Source organism: Mus caroli, chromosome 15 (assembly GCF_900094665.2).
Source record: "Mus caroli chromosome 15, CAROLI_EIJ_v1.1, whole genome shotgun sequence".
In the NCBI taxonomy this organism is placed as follows: Eukaryota; Metazoa; Chordata; class Mammalia; order Rodentia; family Muridae; genus Mus; species Mus caroli.
Window position 1 is genome coordinate 4,437,722 of NC_034584.1, and position 24,062 is coordinate 4,461,783.

Sequence of the window (24,062 nt, forward strand, 5' to 3'; positions counted from 1 at the left end):
ATTCCACCTCACACCAGTCAGAATGGCTAAGATCAAAAATTCAGGTGANAGCAGATGCTCTCTCTCTCTCTCTCTCTCTCTCTCTCTCTCTCTCTCTCTCTCTCTCTCTCTAGCACTTCCGAAGCCAGGGCTAAAGAAGGCACCTATTTTACAGAATCCACAAGGGAGTTGCATGACAGCCAGGGGTTCACACCACTGCCTAGTAAGCAAAGGAAGAAGGGGCCTAATTCTGCCCAAGGGGCGAGTGTTTGTTTGTTTGTTTGTTTGTTTGTTTGTTTGTTTGTTTGACGAAGGTGACAGCCTGTAAGCAGTGTCTGATGAATACTTAGTGTCTTAGTCACCGTTCTACGGCTGGGAAGAGACACAATGACCAAGACAGCTCTTACAAATCATTTGAATGGAGGCTTGCTTACAGTCTCAGAAGTTTAGTCCATTAGCAGTATGCAGGCAGGCGCTGGAGCTGGAACTTAGAGCTGCTTCATGATCCATAGGCAAAGAGAGGTAAGGCACTGGCTCCTGAATCTTCACAGCCCAGTCCCCAATGACACACTTCTTCCAACAAGGCTCCATCTTTTCATCCTTTCAAATCATTCTACTCCCTGCTGAGCAAGCACTGGAGTATAGGAGCCTGTAGGGGCCATTCTTAGTCAAATAACCACAATGACTGCACACAAGTGATTATGTACAGAAAAGGGGGAAATGCATTCTAGGCAAAGGTAATAGTAGATCTCTTTCTTTTTTCTTTAATTTTTGAGATTATAGCATAGCCACAACATTTCTCCCTTTCCTTTCCTCCCTTCAAGCCTCCCATGTACCCCTTCTCACTACTGTTCAAATTCATGGCCTCCTTTTTCATTAATTGTACTTATGTACATATATATGTATGTGTGTGTGTGCATGTATATATATGTATACACACACACACACACACATATCTCCAATATACTTTTTTCTTTGACAAGGAAAAGAAAGAAGAGAATATTTAGACACAATAAGTAATTGTTTAGAAGCCTGCTATTAGAGCTCTTTTCACAATTATCTGGGCCTAGAAAATTAGGACTAAATACTTGAGTTTCAACTTAAAAGGTACCTACTATGAATATGAGCCTTTTGAAAACAGTGATTATAATGCTTTGTGCAGTAATGAAGACACATGAACCTAAACTTAAATCTTCAACATAAATACCAATCTATAGCCACATTAGCCTATTTGGATGATTTGAAGCTTATCCATATTAACTTTTTAAACAGTGACTAACCGAAACAGAAGCACGTTAACTAGAGTAGGCTTCCTGTCTATCGTCTACCTGGCTTCTAGTCTGACTCCGGGTTGAAACTCGTCTCTTGAATAAACACATTATACAAGTGCAGTAAGAACTCTATATAACACAGGCCATGGCAACTGTCATGAAAGGGTGTCCTGGGAAATCAGGCAGCCATCTTAAAGGAGATACAATCAAAAGGCATCCCTTTAAACTTGGGCTAAGACAGTGGCTGTCGCTCCTCTATAACACCTAAGTGCCTACTGAGTTACACTACCATACAAGCAGTGAATCCTCCTATGAGTGAGGCACTGTGCCAGACCAATAGAAACCCCGGGGACTATGAAAGCATTCTTGATCACTCTACCTTACAAAGATGGCCAACTGCACACAAATGTGGAGAATCAAATCACAATATACAATAGTAACCATAAGACAATATTTATTCTTACAAGTACATTCCCAGCTTGAACCCTTACAATATTTTATTTTAAATTCATACATCCCCATTTCACAAGTGAAAAAATAGGTTGTATAGTTAATTAGATGCAATTAATTTAAAACTTAAATCTATCCAGTTTGATTCTGATGCGTGATCTGTTACCTAAAACTGATGGGAAAGGTTTAGGGAAATTAAAGAAAGAACCTTCACTTCTTCCCCAAGACACAGACACCGCTCTCCCCAGGCCTGAAGGGAAGTAGCTGCTCAGAAACGTGGGAGGAGCTGCTGAAAGTGAGGGAATCACACCGCGTGATTACAAACATTCCTTGGGTAGGACACAGAGCATAGAAGGTAAAGCAGGAAGATTCAGCAGTCAGATTACAAGGGCTCTGACAAGGCAGTTGGGACAACTGCATTGACTGGCTAGGGGACTTGGATTCTAATAACTCTCTTGTCCTGGGTCTACTCAGGTAAGCTATTCTTAGCTTCTAGCTCTCAAGCAATGTTTAGCAGCAGGCTTTCTGAATCTGCAGAAGAGGAAGCTATCCAGAGATAAAGGACCCCTCCTCCCCCTTCCAAATCTATTGGCAAACAGCTGGTTAACTCCTTTATCACTTTGACCCTATAAAATAAAAGAACATCTGTTCAAAAAGTGTTGCTGTTTCAAGAAAGGGTTTAAGGGATGAAGAAAGGATGGGTGGGTGACGTACAGGGAGTTAGGAAGACCAGTTTCCTTTCTTCCTTAGGTAGGAAGCTGGGTACAGAGCAATCTCACAGCTCAGGAGCAGAAGCAGGATGACTGGACCAAGTTCAAGGGCAGCCAGAGCTATACAATGAGGCACATGCACACACAAACAAACACAGCTATACAAGGAGGCACATATGTGCACATATACAGAGAAAGACAGAGGGGCAACTTCAATTATCCATGATGCACATAATTCTCAAATTTCAATCTCACTCCAGTCCATGCCAAAGGAAGATAGCCACACAAACATCATTCCACCTCTAACAACAAAAATAGCAGGAAGCTACAGTCACTTTTCCTTAATATCTCTTAGCATCAATGGACTCAATTTCCCCAATAAAAAGACATAGACTAACAGACTGGATACATAAAGAGAACTCAACATTTTGCTGCATACAAGAAACATACCTCAGTGTCAAAGACAGATACTACTTCAGAGTAAAAGGCTGGAAAACAATTTTACAAGCAAATGGTCCCAAGAAACAAGCTGGAGTAGTAATTCTAATATTGAAAAAAATCAACTTTCAACGAAAGGGTATCAAAAAGATAAGGAAGGACACTTCATACTGGTCAAAGGAAAAATCTATCAAGATGAACTCTCAATTCTGAACATCTATGCTCCAAATGCAAGGGCACCCACATTCATAAAAGAAACTTTACTGAAGCTCAAAGCACACATCACAACTTACACAATAATAGTGGGAGATTTCAACACCCCACTCACCAATAGAAACAGAAACTAAACAGAGACACATTGAAACTAAGAGAAGTTATGGACCAAATGTATTTAACAAATATCTATAGAACATTTCATCCTAAAACAAAAGATTATACCTTCTTCTCAGCACCTAATGGTACCTTCTCCAAAACTGACCATATAATCGGTCATAAAACAGGCCTCAACAGATACAAGAAGATTGATATAATCTCATGCATCCTATCAGTCACCATAGACTGAGGATGGTCTTCAATAACAACATAAACAACAGAAACCCACATACACATGGAAGCTGAACAATGCTCCACTCAATGATAACTTGGTCAAGGACAAAATAAAAAAAAAAAAAAAAAAAAAAAAAAAATTAAAGACTTTTTAGAATTTAACGAAAATGAAGGCACAACATACCCAAACTTATGGGACACAAGGAAAGCAGTCCTAAGAGGAAAACTCATAGCTCTGAGTGCCTCCAAAAAAGAAACTGGAGAGAGCACACACTACCAGCTTGACAGCACACCTGAAAGCTCTAGAACAGAAAGAAGCAAATACACCCAAGAGGAGTAGATGGCAGGAAATAATGAAACTCAGGGGTGAAATCAACCAAGTGGAAACAGAAGAACTATTCAAAGAATCAACCAAACGAGGAGCTGGTTCTTTGAGAAAATCAACAAGATAGATAAACCCTTAGCCAGTCTGGCAACCCTGAATGCATTTTCTGTTAGAACAGCCACCCCTCCGCTTTGTACCTTTGCCTACACCATTGGTTGAGATCTTGACTCTTTCTTCTCTCTTGTACACTGTAGTCCAGACATCTTTTCCTACATGGCTGTCTTCTCATGTAAATGCACAGTACATCTTAAAGTGTTTTCCCTTTTAATTTGACGTTTATAAAGTTAGACAAGAAACTATACTTTTTGAAAAGACCTTACCAATGAAAATTCACAATGTTAAGTCTCAGAGGCTTTCTAAGGGTCATCTCAAACACCATGCAGAGTCAACTCAATGCTCCTACTAAAAAAGTACATTAATGTCTTTTTAAAGTTACAAGAAAAATCTATTCATTTGGGAAAGTGCAGGACACAGGCAAGGGCACACTTCTGAGATCAGGGGACACCCTGCAGAAGTTGGTTCTTTCCCTCCACCATGTGGATTCCAAGGACACAGCACAGGTTGTCAGGCTCCACAGCAAGTGTCCTTACCTGCTGAGACAGCTTGCTGGCTCTAATGTCCCACAGCAAAAGTTTAATGGAACCAATTGAATTTAAAAGCAATAAATGTTTAAAACTTGAGCTTACCTAGTATAGAGGAACTCCTGAGTTTGATTCCCAAGCACCATTTTATTAAAAACAGAGATGATGATGATGATATTAATAATAGCAAATTATTGCTTCACATGATTGTTTTTATAAATGAAACAAGATCTCATTACTTTTTCCTTTAATAAAAAAAGGCATATTTATTCTAGGCATGACTCAAAAAATCCCATGACTAACAAACTGCAGAAAATAGGAGGTATTCCATTGTATTACGTTCATGGATTGGTTATTCTGGTGCACAGGAGTGGAGCTGGTACACAGCCAATGCTGAGCACTGAACCTAGGACTGTGAACATGCTAGAGAGTGTGCTAGCCCCAAGCTGCATTCCAGCCCACAGTGGTGTGGTATTCAAAGCCAAAGAAAATTTCCAAATTACCAGTTTTGTCCACTAATTCCAGATTACCAAAATGGTTAATCTGATGTTTTATTTTATAGACACTTCTCACAGTTGAGCTGCCAAGAGACTGACATCACAGAAGCTCTCTTGTGCTCTGTGTGTGTGTGTGTGTGTGTGTGTGTGTGTGTGTGTGTGTAGTACTCATTCCCTTAAGTTTTCATACATGTATACAATGTATCTTGACCATTGTGTGTGTGTGTGTGTGTGTGTGTGTGTGTGTGTGTGTGTAGTACTCATTCCCTTAAGTTTTCATACATGTATACAATGTATCTTGACCATATCCAAGGGAACTCCTCATGGCTCCCTTTAATCCCCACAACATCCACCATCACGTCTTTCTCAAGCTCCTGTCTTCATTTAACACACTGAACACAAACGGTGCTGCCCATATGCACATGGATGTGAAGTCATCCCTGAGGCCTGGGGAAACTCCAATGGCCACAGGTCTAAGGAAAACAGACTCCATCTCTCCTTGCAGCCCTCAACTGCCAATCGCTCTTCAGAGAGTGCGTCAGCCCTCGGGAGCCCCTCCAATGAACACACAGAAATTGTGGTTCTCTTACGAGACTGTACAAGAGCAAGCCAGTTAATGTGGTTATTTTAAAAACAAACGAACAAACCAGAAACATAAGATTTTGGCTTCTGAACTGACTAGGAATCCAAGTCTAGATGTGTTGACATTTAAAATTAGTGTGTTTTTAAAATTCTTGGACATATACATACAAGTGACATACGAACTGAGCAGGCTGCATATGTATATTGATAAATACAAAATGACTATTTCAAATAAAGATGTTTTAAGATTTCCATGTATAAATTACCCACACCAGAATCTCCAAAAAGGCATTATCAGCATTATTACCAAAAATCAAATTCTATTAACTGAACTCTTGTAACAGTAACAATCAAGTCTAGACTAAAGCTTAGAGGGTACCTCCTGAAAATCTGGAGGGCAACTGAGAAAACTGAAGTTGCAGGACTCCACTGAGAAATAAACACCAAGTACAGCCAAGTTTGGCCAGGGTCCTGACTCTTAGGAGTTTCCTAGTGGAAATGTTAGGGTTACTTATTCATACAATCATGCGTCTTCAAATAAAGATATGTTACCTTTTTCCCTTCCTATTTCTATGACCTTAATCTCTTTGGTTGTCTTACTGCTCTAGCTAAGACTTCAAGTGCTACGTAGAGTTCGTAGACAGAGAGTGGACAACTTTGTCTTATTCCTGATTTAGTAGAAATACTTGATTTCTCTCTCCAGTTAGTTTGGCCTTAGCTGTGGACTTGCTGTAAATCACTTAAAGATATGATACTTGTATCCCTAGTTCCTTCAGTACCTTTATCCTGAAGGGGTGTTGGATGTTGTCAAGGCTTTTCTGCATCTAATGAGAGCATCGTGAGGTTTTGCAATTGAATTTAAGGCCCACTCCATGAGAGGGAACCCATCCTTGACACTGCTCAGAGAGCCACGAACCTGAGCCTAGATATGCCAGGGACCTAGGGGAAACCAAATACTATTGTTCTGTAAAAGAAACATAACAAGAAAGTGCTCCTAACAACACTCTGCTGTACTCGTAGACCAGTGCCTTGCTCAGCCGTCACCAGAGAAGCTACCTTCTGAAGTAGATGAAACAGAGACCCACAGCCAGGCAATGTGCAGAGAGTGAGAGATCTTAGAGCACTCAGCCCTAAATGGGCTGCCTGCATCAAATCCCGCCCCTCAGGGCTCAGGAAACTGCAGAAGAGAGGGTGGGAAAACTGTAAGGGCTGTGAGGATGGAGGACACTGAAGAAATAAACAGGTCTTCTACACACATCGGGGCTGAGGCAGGTAAGAACTCAGAGAGACTGTGGTCCACGCAGAGGTCCAGGACAGGTCTGCACCAGAAGGGCCCAGAGTAGAAAGGAGAACACAGAAGCTATCCACAACTATTAACCACGTGCACATGACGCCAACAGAGTCTCAGTGGGGACTTAAACTACTCTTAAGAAAAGGTCTCATGCCCAGCAGAAAACAAAGGCCACAGCATCGTTGCAGGTTTGTCTCATAATGGTTAGTCAGGCTTCTCCACCGGACCCCACATCTGTCTCTCTGCCTGCCTGACTACCTATAAGTTCTTTTCATATATATTATGGCTTCTGGTTTTATGTTGTTACGGGATTTCTGTATCTGTGAATATGTATGTCTCTGTATCTCTATTGTGTTTCTTGTGCCTTTTTATTTGGCTTTTTTCCTTCTGTTTGTTTTATTCTATTCTAATTTTTTTGTTTTATCTTATTTTATTTTTATTATTATTATTTAGATGCCTATTTGTTTTCTAACTAGAGGATGAGGTTGCGGGTTCAGATGGGAGGGGGGGTGGGGAAGATCTTGGAGAAGCTGGTATTTTATGAACTACACCGTATTAAATATATTGTATGAAAAATATATTTTCAATAAAAAATAAAAAAAGAAACTTGAGTTATTTTCAGTAAATAAAGACATGAAAGATAGAGGAAGAAAGGAAATAATAAACTCTGCTAACCATTGGAAGGAAACTATTGTGCTAGAAAGACCAAGGACATACAGGGTGCCTGGTGTCCAGCGCTAACCTTGGCTAAGAAGCAAACTGAAATGAGCCAGTCACTCACTTAGTTGCTCTGGAAATAAATACTTGCTATAAGGTACCCATTATCAATCTGCAAAAAAGTGCTTAGTTATCAGAAGTACTAGCAGAGAATGCTTATCCATACTTGCTAGACCTAGACTGAATGGGCTAGAATGATATGAGAGAGAAATCCTAAATATAAGCAAGTACACAGTGAATGAAAGAGCTGACGCCACATTTCTCAAAGGTCAGCAGTAGTGATCACAGTGGAAGTACTGAGAGCACAACTCAGTCCAGAGATGAACAGCAGTGTGCTTGTCATGACCACAATCCCAGAAAGCAGAGGGATGAACAGTTATGCTGGCTCAGTAGGGCAGCCCATGTTAAGTACGTAGCATACATCTTCAGACTCCACCGTCCTCTGGTCCAGGAAAAGTAATCCGAAAGAGACTCTTCAGGATGTCACCTATAGTTCAATCTTCTTCCAGTCAGTGTCGACTTCTGTACTTTATAAGTATCTAATAGTCCTAGCTGAGATTCCCTGACGGAAAGCTCCAATTGCTTTTAAGGCAATGGAAGTGCCTCATTTGCTTGTTTAACTTTCTCATTTTTCTCATCCCCTACACTTTTTTTTTTTTTTAATTTGAAGGGACAATTTACAGCTTACTGAAGTCAAGAATGAGCACTGCTTTAAGATCAAGAGGGAAGCCGACACAGAGGGCAAGAATCTGGTCAGAGTTGAAACCAAAGTGTGAGCTACTCTCAAGACATTTTAGCCTAGAGGGACAGTCCTCAGATCTAAATGTCAGCATGGCCTTTTAAAATTATTTCTGTGATTATTTTTAACTCCATCATTCTCTCAAAGGAAAAAAAATACAATATGGTCTATGTGCCAGGACTAGTGGACACATCAGAAAGAGTAAGACATCTACAGAATTATCTAGGAAGATAAAAAGAGTAAGAATCTACAGAATTATCAAGAAAGTAGAGTGACAATACAGGAATATTCACTGTATGTTCCAAATGGCACTGGCAACAAAAACAAGTTTTGATTGTAGAGTCTTTCATTTCCTTGATTACATTCATTCTTGGGGGGCAGGGGGAAGAGAGTGTTTCACTGGTATATGGACTTGTACATGCCTTGAATAGTTAATCCTTATAGCCGCAGAGAAGTGTAGCTCTCATCCCCATCAAGAGACTTCTTTTTGCAACAAATACAAAACATCACAAAACCACAAAACCCTTCAAAATTGTGGCACCAGTCCCAGTGAACACATATCTAACCCACATGCAAGGTTCAGGGACTGCTGAAGAAAAGGGCAGAAAGAAAGTGAAAGTCAGAAGGTCAGGGACTTTGCTGTGAGACTGTGGCTCCTAGGAATGTCAAAAGCTAAACATGACACGAATGAGGATGAAGGTCGATGGGGGGAAACCATGAGGTCTCAGCCCCACACAAAGAACTCCAGGCAACTAAAGAGGACTGAGAGTGGGAAGAAATGTCTTCCCAGGGAGGTGACACTAATTGGTCATCCCTGAAAACAAACACACCAGAAATATTATACAGACTGAGCAGGTTATATACAGGAAGACATAAGCTTAGACTCGTAACACAATTAGTGAAAAAAGAAAGCCATTCATTTCAAAGAGAGCAAGGAAAGGTATATGGGAGACCTTAGAGGGAGGGAGCTGTGCGTGTGCCACAATCTCTCTGAGTTCTTCCGTGCCTCAGCCCTGCAGTGTGTTCATGGGTCTTGTGCTCACTCTGGCTAAGTCTATTCTACGATTCTTCCAATGGCTCTACCCTTTACTTGAGTATGATGCCAGCATCCCCTGTTGTCGAATATAAACTCCAAAGGGGTCGGTTCAACAGTCCTCTGGTGGCGAGCATGGGGAAGAAATTGTTGCATTTCAGGGACAAAGGAAACCCTGACTCCTGACTAACATGTTATGGGGATAATAAGGTTACTGTCTCTCAAACTCACCTACTTCAAATCCCTGTGTCGATATACAATGAAGGATGTGGTATGTTCGGGGTAGAGCATTTCACTGCAAATGTAAATGATTATCCTTGGCATATAGAAGTGCATACGAGCATTCTACATTATCATGTTGTCTAGTCCAACAACTACTGTTATTAGTCTCAGTTTAAACAAATGTGAAAAACTAAGTATTCCAAAGGAGTCAAGCCTTGGTGTGGCGGCAAACACCTCAATCCCATCAGATATGGTAGGAAACCACATCAGTTACACGGTGAGTCTGTATAGCCAGGGCTACACAAGACCCTGGGTCAGTAAAACAATAACAAAGCTCTTAAATACTTGTGTACTGTCATATAACCAGCAAAATCTTTATACATGAGAACCCTAGATCTAGTCCACTTAAAGGCATTGGCTTCAACTAATCTATCATAATTTTCTTTGAGTCCTTGAGGACATTTGCTAATGACTCCTTTATGTTTCTGAAGTCTGTACTTAAAGAGGGACACATGCACACTACACACACACACACACACACACACACACACACACACACTTAAGCCAAAAGTGCAGTTTGCATAACTAGCCTACCCCAAATCACACCTTAACAGTATGCTGCAATGCACAGCACAGGGTGCTTCTCTGGTGATCAACTGCTGATGGAGGACTGAGCGCTCTAATGCCCATACCAAGGGAGAGTGTCATGCTGCCAGCTCATGTAGACATTACTCCTCTGTCCCCACGCTTGTTAGCACAGCTTCTATTGAATGCTGGTTGGACTCTGGTGGTGGGAGAGTCGGAAGCATTCCATGTTAAACATCTAAGGCAGGGGCTGTCTGCCTTGGGTAAGAAGTCCATTTTCTAAGAAGGTAGCTTCAAGAATACAATGGCTCACTTTTGGCTTATAATTTGTGAAATAAAATTATTCATAACTCATGAATGTACACAAAAAAATGACTATGGTAACTGAAGAGATGGCTCAGTGGTTCTAAGAGCTCTGGCTGTTTTTACAGAGAAGTGGAGTTTGATTTTCAGTACTCACATGTCTGCTCACAGCCAATGGACCTAACATTCTCTTCTAGCCTCTGTGGGCATTGCAATGCATAGAATGCACAGGCATACATGCAAATAAAAAGCCAAAATATATATAAGAATTTTTTAAATTTTTAACAAAGTAATCATCACAGATTTTGCTGTGGCCCTTTTTTTTTTTGCTATATTCAGTGAGCTGTCTAGATAGCCTTCCCTTGTTGAACACAATTTATGTGTGAGAAAACATTTATGCCCCATCCAAGTATATTTAGTATCTCCATATGTTTTAACTCACAATTTGGAAAGCCTTGTTCTGCTACTAAATGTTTTATAGGCAATTCTTCCTAGGTTTAAAAATAAAAATACCAAAATGTCATCTGGCTACTAGATCTAGTCAATGACAACTCAATTTAAGTTATGGCCACTTAAACTTAGCAAAATATTTTAATTTTATGCCATTTTTATAATCATGATTCACTATCTCAGTGATAAAATATAATACATAAATATAGTACAGGATGAATTAGTGCCTTCAATGTATATGGATGTGTCACTATATATTTCTGAAGGGAAATATATATAAAATTTAGAAGTACTTTTAATTGAAAGTGTTATCACTTAAAAACACAGCTAAGGAGGGAAGGGTTCTTAGTGGCTCCTTGCCTGAGTGCTTGAGACCAGATGGACTGATCTCTTCTCTCCTTCAGCCTCTCCTCCATTTCACAACGATCCCACCCTGTCTATACTCCTTCCTGCTTTCTCTCCTGGTTCTCTTTCCTCTCACTCAGGTTTGCTCATTCTTTGTGGGCCAAGAGATAAGAAAGAGGACTTTCCTATGTAACCCAGAGCTTCTGCCATGCAAGTCAGCCCCCAATGGTATGTTTTACCTTTAAACAACCCCTCGTAAAGAGTCCTCAAGTCTTTCCCAGATGCCAACCCTTACAGTTGATCAGAAGGCTGGCATCCACTCCTGAGAGACCCTAGAGATCGCATCTGAACATACAGGATCAGACTTCTGGGAAGACTCCGAGACCTCCTCAAGTTCCATTAGACATAAGCATACTAAGCTCATGGCGCTGTAATAACCACGTACACTGAAAGCACTTAGAGCACTTCCTGTGGTAGAGTGGATGGCGGCGGTCACTGCTATGTGATCATCACTCCTCTTTCTAGCAATGCTAGTGCTGGTTCTGTTAGTATTATGGATGTTGAAGTGGGCAGTGCTGGCAAGGAGAGAGTTCTCCAGTCACACTCGGTATGTCACATTCAAACAACGCCAACTCCTTTAAAATTTATTTATTTTTACTTTTTATGTGTATGTTTTGCCTGCATGTATCTACGTGCATTGTTAGAAGAGGGTGCTGGATCCTCTAGATCTAGGATTGTCAACAGTTAAGTCACCTTATGGGTGCTAGGAACCAAACTCAGGTTCTCCACAAGCTCAGCAAGTGCTCTTAATTACGGAGATACCTCTACAGCCCACCCCCAATTATTTTTGGAGGGGAACAACACATTTTGCTGAACTTCTCTAACATACAAATGCGATTATGAATGTGTACTGAATAGGTGAATGGATGCTTATTGACCTTCAACTTAGTACCAGGCATTGGCCTATGCTCCTTCACAAAGGTGAACTAATCTGATCCTTATTACTAGGGACACATGAAGGACAATGACTTCACATGATAAACTGAGGGGTTGTTAAATCAAGTTGAAGCTACTTTTGGAAGACATAACACACGAAGATGAGCTATGTCGGGTGAGTCCTGAGTGTTCATAATAATAGCTACATATCAATCTTTTTCTACAAAAACCTATAGGTTCCAGACAATGTAAGCCAGAAAACTTTATCAATACAATCCACTTGTAAGTCAATTATTATTAGTTTGATGTTAAGTCTTAAATCGTGAAAATTTGATCTTGACCACAAAACTTCATATTATTTGAGAGTAGTACCTCTAGTCAACTGTCACCATGTTCAAGGATAACAAGGAAAATGGCATTGACGGTGCTAAGATGTCAGGCTTCAAAGGTCAGTTATACAGAACTCGTAGGACAGTTGGCAATCTCTTTAATAATCATGAAGGAAATGGTGAGTCGAGCTACAATATATTTAGATGGAAAAGCAAAAATACAAATGAATTTCATGATGAGAAACTTGTTTGTAAAATTCCCCATAACTAATTTAAGTAACCCAGCCGGAAAGTCCTCATTTAGTCCTAATTGCTCTTTTTATTTGGGTGAAGGGATATTAAGACTGAGTCTCATGTAACCCAGGCTAGCTCTGAACTGCCTATGTAGCTGAGGTTAGCCTTGAACTCCTGATCCTCCTGTTTCCATCTCTGGAGTGCTACAAGTGCAGGTGTACACCAACGTGTCTCACTACGATCCTCTTTTATACTTCATGATATTTGCTAACATCCCCCCTTTTATATGCATCTATTAATTGCAAATCTAAGGGAATTACTGATACTTTCATATGCGTATTAATATGCTAATTATCCCTTCGTAGAAAACTCTTGATTCGGGACTTGACTGCCAACTGTATTCAGTTGGTACTTGTGATTGCTTTATTTTAGTGCACTTTAAGAACAGTTATGTTCTATTTTCTATTTGTGATCGTGTCACTATGTTTTCTTTGGGAATAAGGGGTAGAGAACAATTACTTGATAGTGACTGGAAGCTTTATGGCTTGATAAAACAATTTTAACCTAGACAGAGCCAATGGCCGCACAATACTGTTAATGCACTAAAACCCAGAGGTGTGCATTGTAAATAGCTAGTTTTATGGTAAGTAAATGCCACCTTGATTTTTAAGTACTTAGAATTTTTTAATAAATTCGTTTTAAGAGTAAAGTAAACAAAAGGTGGTATATAAATAATCCAGGAGGAATGGTAGCTGCAGCACACAACAAGTGACCTTTGGGACATGGATTCCTTAGAGAAACTGAGGTGCGATGGTACAGGTGAGATTTCCTAGACAAACTGTGTGAGACTGACAGAAAGAATTCCACGAGCTACAAGCTAAAGGAGTAGCTTTTCAGGACACCATTACCTAGCACATCCCATAATGTGGGTGATTCCTGCTGTTACAGCACAACTCTTCCTGGGCTTAGGCAAAAAGTCCAAGGCAGACAGCGTATCTTTTGCCTTCACCTACCTCACAGTCTAAGTCCCCACACTCCCCTTTCTCTCGTATGTCCAGTTATTCTGTATAACACCCTCTTTTCCAGGTGTATTCAGCTGTATTTTGAAAACATTAATATAAGCCTTTCCTATTTTATAAGGCTGCTAGAAAATTATATACTTGGGGCATGCTACAGATGTGTTTCTCAAACTCTGGTTCTAACTCTATGGGTCATTAAAAAAAAAATCAATGGAATGGGTTATAATCTAGCCCTTTAAGAAACAGAATAGTGTGGAATATAAATACTGTAATATGCTATCTATTGTGGAATTTTAAAAGGTTATGGTAAATTTCTTTTTTGTTTTTGTGTATTTGTATAAGTATTCACACACACATGTTCATACCACACAATGTACTTTTGGAGGTCAGAGGACAACAGTGGGTTTTGGGGATCGAACTCATGTCATCAGACTTGGTGGCAAGCTCCTTTACCCACTGAGCCTCAATGACAGATGTGGTTTTTTCAATAATCTTTTATTAAATAAAATTTATTTTATTTTAATATTTTATTTATGATTATGAATTATTTAATATTTTATACTATATATAAATAAACATACTTATACATTTATTTATGTACACTGATGCTTGCCTGCATGTATGTCTGTGTATGGGTGTCAGATATTGGAGATACAGACAGTTCTAAGCTAGGATGTAGAGGTGGGATTTGAACCTAGGTCTGTGCACTAGGGGAGATTGCTGAGCCATCTCCCCAGTTCAGTACATTTCTTTTTTTTTTTTTAAATTTTTTCCTCTTTTATCTTTTAGTACATTTCTTTTTAAAAGAATGCTTATATTTGTTTTCTTAGAGACTGAACTGAACCCAGGACCTTGAGTTTGCTAGCACTCTAGCCCTGAGCCATACTCCCAGCTTCATTTTCTCCTCAATGTGATCTATGCGTGTTTACGTAAAGACATGTCTATATTTGGTCATAATATAAATGTAAAATGAGCCAGGCATGGTGGCACACGCCTTTAATCCCGGCACTCGGGAGGCAGAGGCAGGCAGATTTCTGAGTTCGAGGCCATCCTGGTCTACAAAGTGAGTTCCAGGACAGCCAAGGCTACACAGAGAAACCCTGTCTCGAAAAGCAATCAATCAATCAATAATAAATGTAAGATGTACAGCTTTAGAGAGTACTGCTCTCTCTCTAGTCAATCTATGCTGGATCCTTAACTACTAGCTCTCTGCGCAGCAGTGCTCTCCCCCCACACAACACTGGTGATCACAGTAAAGCGACAGCTATCTATAACGGAACCTGAGCTGGGAGTGGTGCCAAATACCTTCAGTCCAGCACTTAGGAGTGGGGAGGTGGATCTCTGTGAGTTCAAGGCCAGCCTGGTCCATAGAAGAAGTTCCAGGACAGCCAAGGTTAGAGAGAAAAACCCTGTCTCAAAACAAACAACAACAAAAGACAACTGGTAAACGGTTAAAACATTTGGAAGCATTGAGGTTTAACAGTCTGTTAAACCTTTCATTTGACTCTAACATACAAAGTTTCTGAGAAGCTGCAAGAAATGTGACCACTTACTAAGTCTTGGGTAATCAGCAGAAAGAAAACACACAAAAGAAACTAAGAGGACTCCCAGAGCACTGAGCACTAAGCACTGAGCACTAAGCACTGAGCACGAAGCACTGAGCACTAAGCACTGAGCACGAAGCACTGAGCAAGCTCCCCAGCAGCTGCAGCCGTCCTGTGGCGACCAATCAAAGAGCAGGTTAAGCCCAATGCACACAGACACACCAAAGAACCCCTTCACGGTTTTGGCTCAGTCTCTGCTTTCTGTATATAAATGCCCTACTAGTGCCTCTATTAAATGAACATTTAACATTTACAGTTTTGTTTATAATGCTTAAAACAGTAATGTTTGGCCTTGTCAGCTTACAAAATAAATCAGAGATGTCCTGCAGCTGAGAAACATGCTTTAGGAAATATCTGTACTAGACAGAGGTCCCTTATACAGGCCTTCTAGAAACTGTAGCCATCACAGAGTCCAGCCATGCTAGAGAGAGGACTATAACAGCCTTCCCTAGACGACTGCAACGGACTTTACTTGTGCCTTAAGAAATGCCAAAAGATTTTTATTTAGTTATTCAGTTGGTTAGTTTTACTGAGCATTATCCCGTATTACTGGTTGAAATAATAACCAAAATAAAAATTGTTCAAAATCAGCTAAGAAGCACAAAATCAAGGCAAGTGTTCTCCATTTGATGGGATCCAAAATCTTAGCTACCTGCGTCTATTTACAATTACAACATTAAGTAATATGACAGGAGACAATAAAGTGTGATTTACACAATCATTTTCCAAATTAAGGTCTCAAAAATTCATCACATCCAGTATCAGAACAGCACCATTTTCATTCAGCAAACTGAACCTGAAATAGTCTCCATGATCCACCCTCTCTTTATAGTAACTCTCCATTCAGAATGGTTAGAATCATTCTTGGTAAAATGTTATATTAGTCTCTTCAAATCCACCAAGTTAACCCTTGGAAGAATCTCTTACCCCAGCCTTCTGCCCACTCCCCTATTCACTGTTCCCTTAGGATGAAGCTAGTTTAACAGTTTGACTCTAAGAGAAAAACAAAAGTTTGTGAATGTGGGAAGAATACCGGACAGGCCGTGGCAGCCCTCTCTTTCCCCTTCTTAGACACAAGTTGCCCACGGGAGTAATTTCCTGTTCCTGCCCCGCCTCTCTTCAGCAGCCCTGGCTGAGACCCCTGTGGACTACTGTCCCACTGCAGGAGTTAGTCTACAGGAATTTCTGCCTTTTCCTCTATTCTGCCTCTGGTAATGGTAAGTTCTGGCCTTCATCCATCATGCTTGAGTAATGAGTGTTACTTTCCAGTCTATTTAGACCCTAAGCAAGGAAGATGACTAATGATACAGGCAACTACAAGCCCAAAACCCCAGCGCACATAAACGCCCAGCACATCCACCTCGTGTGACTATACAAAATGATGTAGAAATTCCTATCTCTTCACGAGGTCTTTAGGGCTGACACATATTCTCCACAAACTCTTCTATTTTTGATGAATATTTGTCCAAATAAATTTGGGCTAGTTTTACAATCAGGAAAAAAAGTCAGCCAAACCAACTTTCTTTGATGGCATTAAATAGAGCAAAGCTGGAGATGGGTTTCCAAAGCTGATCATGAACTATGCTTTGGATAGTCTAGTGGAACTGATGACAGGGCTATGAAATGACTGTCACACATAATGTGAATGAGAATTCAAGGCCAGCCTGGGCTAAAGAGTAAGAGTAAGTAATTTAGATACAAGTATGACAGCACGTTCCTACAATCCTATCACTCAGGAATATGAAGCAGGAAAGTAATATGAGTTCAAAGCCACCCTGTACCACATAATTTAAGGTTAGCTTGGGCTACATAGCAAGATCGTGTCTCAAGAAACCAGGGCAGAGGCAGGGGAGGAGAGATTCCATCCTGTCTGAATAACTCACTTTGTCTGAATTTGACAAAAGAGTCTCATCATTCTTTTGAAATTAGTTATTGTCAGCACATTTCCACACAGGTATTTCTTTTCACTTCAGAAAGGGATTTCCAAGGCCACAGTTTCTGACTCTACCACTTATGGCCTGTGTGGTCCTGGGAAAGTCCTTATATTTTTAGCTTCTGTACCTGAATATTCTTATCTAAAACATCAGCTAACAACAGCACTTACTTCAGAGTATTAGCCTACAAAGATCAAATGAATACACATATACGTGTGTGAGCCTGTGAGTGAATTAAACACTTGGAACATACCTGGCACAAAGTTAATGTTTAATAAATATTATCTTTTATGAATACCATATGTTGTGGAAGACAAGTTGAAAATGCTCTTAGTGCACATAAGCATCACCATACACACTGAAGGCTGAATCGCCCTATAGCACACTCAGGTGATAATAATAAAGTTTGATTAAGCAATTTTAAAAGACCAATACAGCAACTGAGAATCAAATCAACTACATACAAAACCTATGGTGCTCTGATATTTTTTTATTCATTTTTCATCTTCTCAATAAATGGTCTTGTAAGACATAAAGAAGCAGCAGTTAAGGCACAACTCTCCTGACCTTATGAATCTTAGTGAAAGATGAAATGTGTAAGCCATTAAACAATAAATAAATGAATAAACAAATAAATAGGGCCCAGCGAGATACTTAGCTTCATTCCATCAAGCATGAAGACCTAGTTGGAATACCATACCCTACATGGTGAAAGAAGAAAGCCAATTTCTGCAAGTTGTCTGTGCAACTTGTTGTGCAACCGTTTTATGCAAACACAAGATAAAGTCATCTGAGAGGATCGAACCTCAGTTGAAACCACGTCTCCATAAGACTGGGCAATAGGCAAGCCCCTAAGTCATATTCTTAATTGGTGACTGATGGAAGAGGACCCAGCTTATTGTGGGTGATGCCATCCCTGGACCGGTGGTCCTGGATTCCATTAGAAAGCAGAACTGAGTTAGCCAGAGACAGGCTGGGAGACTAGGCCTAAGTTTCTGCTTCCCAGAAATGAGAACCCAGATTCAGGAACCTGTGGTCAGCCAGCCACAGCTATGAGCATCCAATCAGAGGACACCTTGTCATCTGGCCCAAAGTAAGAAGAGGTAGGTAGAATGAGTAAGCAGCCCCCTGGGAAGTCTCCAGAGCCTAGCCAATTGTAGAATCAGTCAGACCCCTACAGATAGAGCTAACCAATCAATGTAAAGTAACACATACCCTTCCCTGGAATTCCCTGCAAGTCCACCACGGGTCTCCACCCTCAAATGGGGAGACCCCTGAATGCAGGAAATTCAGCTGAATAAATCCTCTTTGTTTGTGCATACTATTTGAGTCTGGGTTATCACTCTTCAACGATTCTTGGATCGTAAGAGAGCAAGCCATGATGAGCAAGCCAGTAAGCAGCACTCCTCCATAGCTTCTGCATCAGTTCCTGCCTCCAGGTTTCTGCCATGCTTGAGTTCCTGTCCTGACTTCCTTCAGTGATGAACACTAATGTGGGGAGAGTAAGGCAAATAAAATAAACCCTTTCCTACCCAAGTTGTTTGGGTCATGGTTTTTCATCACAATAGAAACCCTAAATAAGACATTGTCTTCTTTTTGTCTTCTTACTTTCCATACACTCATAAACACACACATACATACACATACACACACACACACACACACAAATAAATAAATAAAATTGTAAAACAAATAAATGGGTAAATGAAACAGTTACACAGTAATGGTTGTTATGAAGAAACTGAGCCAGGCAAACTGGATGGTGACATGGGAACAGGATAGAGTTCAGGCACAGCTCCTGCAGGCAGTTTGATGTAGCCTCCCCCAGCCTGAAGCGGGCTTGTGCAGACCTTGTCACCACTGAGGTGGGGCCACCTGCAGTGCAGTGCAGCTTTCCAACTTGGCTGGCTTCTTTTGAAGTGTCAACTGCCCTGCTCATCTCNGAGATCCTGCTGCCTGCTGAGACATCTTTGAGACAATCCATGTTGTGGGAGGTCTTTGGGCTGGCTGACAGGCACCAAGATTGGCGGGGGATGGGCCTTCCCCCTTTATAAGCACAGTCTCTTAGTAAACTAGCGGGCCTTGATCAGAGAAAATTTGTCTTGGCTTCATTCTTTTCTTGCCATCTAGTCTCTCTTTCAATCCCAGCCTGCCTTCCAGGAGTACCTGGTTCATGTAGGTATTCTATATTCTAGCTACAAGGTATTGCAGTTATTTGAAATGGTATTCTAGAAGCCAGCATAAAGCAACATATCACAGGCAATAACTGGTGCAAAGGCCTAGGAGAAGCAGGGGTTACCAACTGCAAAGACCTCGTGGTACAGGTCGTCTCTCAACAATGTAGCAGCTAGTCTGGAGCACACTTCGCCTGAGGAAGACAGACATCAACCAGATCACTGCCTCACAGTTTCAATTATTTCTTCCCTATCTGTGGGGTGTTGAGTTGTGCACAGACAGCCTAGTCTCTGGTCAAGCACAGGCCTTGAACCTCAGTGACCCTAAGGGACTCCAGGTGTTCGGCCATGCCTCCTGTGTCCCCAAAGCTGATGTGGGAGGCTGGGGCTCCTGGGACCCCAGCTACAGCCTGGGCACAGCTCCTGCAGGCAGTTTGATGTAGCCTCCCCCAGCCTGAAGCAGGCTTGTGCAGACCTTGTCACCACTGAGGTGGGGCCACCTGCAGTGCAGTGCAGCTTTCCAACTTGGCTGGCTTCTTTTGAAGTGTCAACTGCCCTGCTCATCTCCGAGATCCTGCTGCCTGCTGAGACATCTTTGAGACAATCCATGTTGTGGGAGGTCTTTGGGCTGGCCAACAGACAAGTAGGCAATGCCCCAAGCTCCTAGTAGTTTATTTGGACTCCACCCCCACAGTTACCTGGCAACAGCCAGGTAGCCAGCCCACTATAAAAGGGGCTGTTTGCCCTCTCCTCTCTGTCTTACCCTCTTGCTCTTACTCTCACCTCTCCGGTTCCCCCTCCCTTCTCCCCTCTCTCCACATGGCCATGGCCGGTCTCTACTTCTCTACTCTTCTCCCTCTCTCTGCCTTTCTACAAGAAACGCCTTGAAACCATGGACTGCCTCTTCTCATCAGGATCCTCTGTGCTGGAGCAGTATGTCTAACCTCCCAGAAGAGCATTCCATGTGTTCCCAGCAAGCCACCATCCAAACAAGCCAAGGACTGTAGTCCCTGCAGAAACCAGCCAGAGCTCTCTCCTCCTGCCCTTTTCCCTTGTCCCTGGGCCAGAGTCTGCCCACAGGCCCACACTCTGTTCTCAGCTCTTCCACAGTATACAGCAGCGTCTGGGATGTCTTCAGAGTAAGAACGTGTGGTCCTTGGTCTCTGTGCAGACCCAGGGACCCCAGCCAACTCTGGCGGGTTCCACAGGGATCCCAGACTGCGCCTTCCCCACCCCCGGAGCGGGTCCCCTGGCTTCTCATTAGCCGTGGGGTGCAGCTGCCCGCAGTCAACTTACCACATCCACATCTTGCCAAGTGGCCTGAGCCCCGTGGGACACCATTTTTGACCCACACCTGTCTGATACCTTGAGCCAATTCCATCTGGGTACATCTGCAGTTTAAGTTAAGTTCCCCACCACCAAGGGCCAAACTACAGCAAAGCATTTCTCATTCACTAAATAGATGACATCTTAAACTGGAAGCTTTGGTTGGTTGGTTGGTTGGTTGGTTGTGTTTTTTAACATGAACCCAGTAGTTTACTAGATTGTTTCAGGATTCAGACGCCTCTGTGCATACTTTCCTGGCCCACAATAAAGCACTGACTCTTAAGAGCATTCTGAAGGTACAAGTCTGACTTAGGGGTTGTTCAGTGGATGAGATTCCCATCAGAAATGGGGGTTCTTTCAGAAACAAGATCCGAGGACTGAATGGTCAGCATAGAGAAAGGTGTCTAAGCCAGCAACTGACAGCATTACTCACAAAGAAAAGGAGAATAATACAGCCAAGTGGGCATGACAACTCTCGCCTTTAGTCCCAGTACTCAAGAGACAGAGGCAGATGGATCTCTGTGAGTTCAAGGTCAGCCTAGTCTCCAGAGTGAGACCCTGTCTTGAAAAAACAAAAACAAGCAAAAAACTACTTACTGAGAAGTCACAGAAGACACTCAAAGTCTGAACAAAGACAGACCCAGAAGAACCATAGATTCCACCTGAGGAAATGTGACGCTTGTTAGGGAAGTGATTAGCACTGAGCTACCACGCTTGACATGACTCAGTTTGGGGCCAGGCATATCAAAGGAGAAGGTTGGACTGTCAACCAACCCCAGCCAGAAGCAGAAGTAGGCAACAAGAAAAATTGTAGAAGCAGATTCAGAGACACTGAAACAAACTTTGTAAGCCAGTCACTAAATGTAGGAGGGAAAGGCCACTCTGAAGTGCCAAGAGAGAATAAAGAAAAATACTAAAGTCAAAGAAAGAAGAATGCCTGAGTTCTAAAGGGGCCGAGCCTACATTCTGGATTATCATCCTGTCAAAGTCATTCCACAAGGAGTTGAACTCACATCTTTTGCCACAAATGCTGAGGACACAACAAGAAAGACCAATTCCATCAGCAGTCACTAAAGTGTTAATGATATGACGTAAAATGTTCATCTCCTTGGAGACTGAAAAGATGACTTCCTTTTATATTAGTAATGGAGACCAATGAGAAACAAGACAGAGAACATGGCTAAGAACAGTGAGAATACAGGTAGAATCATACAAGCAGAGAGAGGGGGAGGGGGGAGGGGGAGGGGGAGGGAGAAGGGAGAGGGAGAAGGAAAACAGAGAGAGAGAAAGAAAAAGAGGGAGGAAGAGAGCTGCGCACACACAGGCGCGAGTGTGTGTGTGTGTGTGTGTGTGTGTGTGCATACATGCATACGTGTGCAACACATATACAGGAGATGGTCCAATGGTTAAGAGCACTTGTTTCTCTTTAATTTTTTTTGGTTTTTTTGGTTTTTTTAATGTTGGATAAGCAAAATCGAAAAATATATCAAGTTTCTATATATATAAAATCATTAGAGTGTAATTTCTCTTTTTTTTCTTTTTTTTTTTTTTGAGGATAAATGTTTTATTTGTTTCACAGTGTTGCAAAGTCGGTGCTTCACGGTGGGAAAACAACAGCCAACACAGCACATGGTGAAACAAAGATAGTACTCTCCTGCCTCTGACACTGTACAACACTTCCTTGCATTCCCAATGAGAAGACACTAAGTCTCTGACCCAAATCCAGTGGTGGATATGGGCAAGTAACAAAATTATCTAAGATACACCACTATTTTCTTGAATTATGAAAGTCTTATACCCAGTAGGTAGGGTCTCACCATGTAGTTGTGGCTGGTCTAGAACTTGTTGTGTAGACCGACCTTGAACTAACATCTGCCTGTTGAGTGCTGGGATTAGAAGGTGGTCCATCACCAAAACCAACCTCATAACCACATTTCACTGCAGATGATCCTAAGAATTCTAAACACCAGGGCTTAACCCTTAGTCTAAATACTTAGTATGGCAATTATCAAAAACCTGTACACTGTGTTTATCTGCATCCTTTAGGAAGTTGGGGGTGGGTCTTAAGTAGCACCGTCAAGAACAGTTTCTTTCCATCAGTATTGCTGAAAGTTATTTCAAGTCCTCTATTCTCCACTAGTTTAAGACAAGCATGCTGGAGCAGGTCACATCCAGTTTGATCTGGAGTGGAGGGGTGGGTGCCATGGCCACTCCTCAATGGACTTCACATATTTCTCATAAGCTTCTTCACTCATCAATTCATCCAGCTCTGAAGGGTCACTCAGTGTCATCTTGATCAGCCAACCATCTTCGTAACAGGATTTGGTGATGAGTCCTGGGTTTTCGGCAAGTGCTTCATTGACTTGGGTTATAGTTCACTGGCAGCCTTCACACTCTCCAAAGCACCAAACTCCTCTTGTTTTTTCAATTTTGTCCCAACTTCAGGCAGACTATAGTAAACAACATCTCCCAACGCTTCCTGTGCAAAATTGCTGATTCCTACTGTTCCAATACCTTCCTCTGTCATTATCCACTCATGTTTCTCTGTGAATTTACGCACCACAGCAAAGCAGATCCCGTGCGCAGTGAGCGGATGGCGGTGGTGCTTGGCACCCAGGGTCGCAGGGAGCAGAAGGCCAGGGCGGTGCGCAGGCTGTAGGCCACAACCTGCAAGCTCCTAGAAACTTGCAGCAACATGATCAGAGGTCCGGAGGGTAACTGCGCTTCGCCTCTGCCACTGGGCCGGCAGGGGTAGAGTGTAATTTCAATATATACACATTACCAGGACTTAAAAACTTGATCCCCTTTTACAAAAATATTTAACTGGATTTATTCTCTTTATGAGGCCCACAACTGCCTGTAGCTTCAGATCCAATGTCGTCTTCTAGCCTCAGCACACATGTAGACACTCAAACATAAACACAGAATATAAATAAATAAATCTTTTTTAAAAATAATTTTAATAGAAAGAATGATTGATACCTTGGAAGATCTCTACAGACTGCTTCCTGGGATCTATAAGTATGTCAGCTCACTGGGATGGCAACAGAGGAGGAAAGTTTCAGACTAAACTAATGTTCCTAATCAGCTGATCTTCAATTAAAGAGATTATACTGAGTGATACGTGTCACCACAATGCCATCATAAGGACCTGTAACAGTGGCCAAATGAAGAAGAAAAGACTGTCACAGTGCGAGAAGAAGTCCACCCATTCTTCCTGGCCTTTAAGACAGAGAAAGAGGGGAATAAGCCAAGAAATCTGTAGATCCTGAAAGGGACTAGATCCTCCTTTGAAGCCTTTAGGAAGGAACATATCCCTGCCAACACTATGATTTTAGCACAATGTGATGTCTAAAGTACAGAACTGTGGGAAAATATCTTT

General features: G+C 41.7%; 1 protein-coding gene and 1 pseudogene across 1 annotated transcript in view; both read right to left on the reverse strand.

Moving 5' to 3' along the window:
* The window catches only part of Wdr70 (WD repeat domain 70), a 204,287-nt gene that overhangs the window by 52,150 nt on the left and 128,075 nt on the right, over nucleotides 1-24,062 (reverse strand). The window lies entirely within an intron of this gene.
* LOC110310701 lies at nucleotides 22,823-23,509 on the reverse strand (annotated as a pseudogene).